Genomic DNA, 2,290 nt, shown 5'->3' on the forward strand with positions numbered 1-2,290 from the left:
GCCACATCACCTTTACAAAATGATGTTCATTTGAAATAAGAATTTGTACAACTGAAAATTTGTTCATTCAGTATTGGTTAGTTTTATCATTATGAACCAATGCAGTGTCTGCTCTTAGGGCAAAGAAAACACCTTAGGTTTTAGATGCTGCCGCCACTGCCGCTCAGTAGGCTCGCTGCCACTCTGCTGCGGTCTGTGTGAGCCCTGCATCTGGCCCCCGTCAGTCAGCTGAGCGGCGCTCCTGCTGTGGGGGCACACTGACCACAGGGGGCAGCTCCTGTGTTGAGCGCCTGCCCCCTGGTGGTCAGTGTGCATCATAGAGACCGGTAATTCGGTTGTTCGGTCACTTAGGCTTTTAAATATATAGATGTCCTTTGTCTCTTACTATAGCCTTCATTTTAAAGTCCATTTTGTCTGATATAAGTATTGCCACCTAGTTTCTTGTTTGTTTTCATTTGCATAAAATATATTTTACGTCATTTACTTTCAGTCTGTGTGTGTCTTTCCATCTAAAGTGGGTCTCTTGTAAGCAGCATATGGGACTATTTTTTTTCTTCATTCAGCCATCCTCTGTCTTCTGATTAGAGCATTTAATCCAGTTACATTTAAAGTAATTATTGATAGGTATGTAGTTACTGCCATTTTGTTATTCATATTTTTTATCTGTTTTTCTTCTTCTTAAAGCGGTCCCTGTAACATTTTTTGTAATATTGATTTGGTGGTGATAAACTCTTAAGCTATTTTCTAATTTCCTTAAACTTTGGAAGGACTTATGTCTTTATATTGTAAGACATACTGCCTTTTTTTCCTAGCTATTCTTGACTAGTTACTAGTTTTTAGAAAAAAATGAATTTAGTAATGACCACTATTGCCCATATTATTTTTCCAAATAGCCCATGCAGCATCCTGAATGAAGAATCAAAACAATAGATTATTCCCTGCGATTAATCTCTATTATAAAATCAATCTGCATATTAAACAGAATATTAGTTTTAAATTATTTTGTCCCCTCACTGCTCCCATCACTACCAAAAAAGAAATTGTTCTGGAGGAGGTTTGTGTGGGTGTGAGGAGGAATGATATTGTATCATATAAACAACCATTATGCTGTGTAAGAAAGTACATAAGAAATTGGTTTTAATTTACCCACCTACTATCTAAAATCTTATTAGATTAGCAGCTATACATGACGAAAATTTATGTGTAATATAAGTCTATTAGTAAAGTCCTCCCATATCCTATATAATAAAGAGGCAATATGCAAATTAACCCTCACACCCTCACAAGATGGCTGCCTATGACCAGGCCAGCAGGGGGGTTAGTGAGGGACGACCAAATGACTGAACAAGCAGGTTGCGTGAGGTGACCGGGCCAGCGGGGGTTGGGGAGGGGAGTGGCAACCAGGCTGGCAGGGGAGGCAGTTGGGAGCAACCAGGCCAGCAGGTGGGGACAGTGGGGGCAACCAGGCCGGCAGGGAGGGGCAGTTAGGGGCAATCAGGCAGGCAGGCATGTGAGCAATTAGGAACCAGTGGTCCAGGATTGTGAGGGGGATGTCCAACTGCCAGTTTAGACCCAATCCCAGCAGTCGGAAATCCCCCGAGGGGTCCTGAATTTGAAAGGGTGCAGGCTGGGCTGAGGGGGGATCCCCCCCCCCAGACGAATTTCATGCACCGGGCCTCTAGTACCTTTATAATGACCAGGCCAGCAGGGGGGTTAGTGAGGGACGACCAAATGACTGAACAAGCAGGTTGCGTGAGGTGACCAGGCCAGCGGGGGTTGGGGAGGTGAGTGGCAACCAGGCTGGCAGGGGAGGCAGTTGGGAGCAACCAGGCCAGCAGGTGGGGACAGTTGGGGCAACCAGGCCGGCAGGGAGGGGCAGTTAGGGGCAATCAGGCAGGCAGGCATGTGAGCAATTAGGAACCAGTGGTCCAGGATTGTGAGAGGGATGTCCAACTGCCAGTTTAGGCCCAATCCCAGCAGTCGGAAATCCCCCGAGGGGTCCTGAATTTGAGAGGGTGCAGGCTGGGCTGAGGGGGGATTCCCCCCCCCCCGACGAATTTCATGCACCGGGCCTCTAGTACCTTTATAAGTGAACTAGAGGCCTGGTGCATGAAATTCGTGCACTGGAGAGGGAGAGTCTCTCAGCCCGGCAGTCAGATATCCCCCGAGGGATGTAGCAGTGCACCAAGTGGCAGGCAGCCAGGGAGGAGCCTGAACCGGGGCCAGGTGCGTGTTGCTCACGCTCATCCTGGCCCCCTGCGCCTGCCTCCGCTGCTCCCCACCCAGCAGT

At 47.7% G+C, this 2,290-nt stretch overlaps 1 protein-coding gene across 6 annotated transcripts in view; it reads left to right on the forward strand.

Annotated features, from left to right (window-relative positions):
* Positions 1-2,290, forward strand: part of LYRM4 (LYR motif containing 4) — a 158,511-nt gene that overhangs the window by 47,554 nt on the left and 108,667 nt on the right. The window lies entirely within an intron of this gene.

Source organism: Myotis davidii, unplaced genomic scaffold (assembly GCF_000327345.1).
Source record: "Myotis davidii unplaced genomic scaffold, ASM32734v1 scaffold623, whole genome shotgun sequence".
In the NCBI taxonomy this organism is placed as follows: Eukaryota; Metazoa; Chordata; class Mammalia; order Chiroptera; family Vespertilionidae; genus Myotis; species Myotis davidii.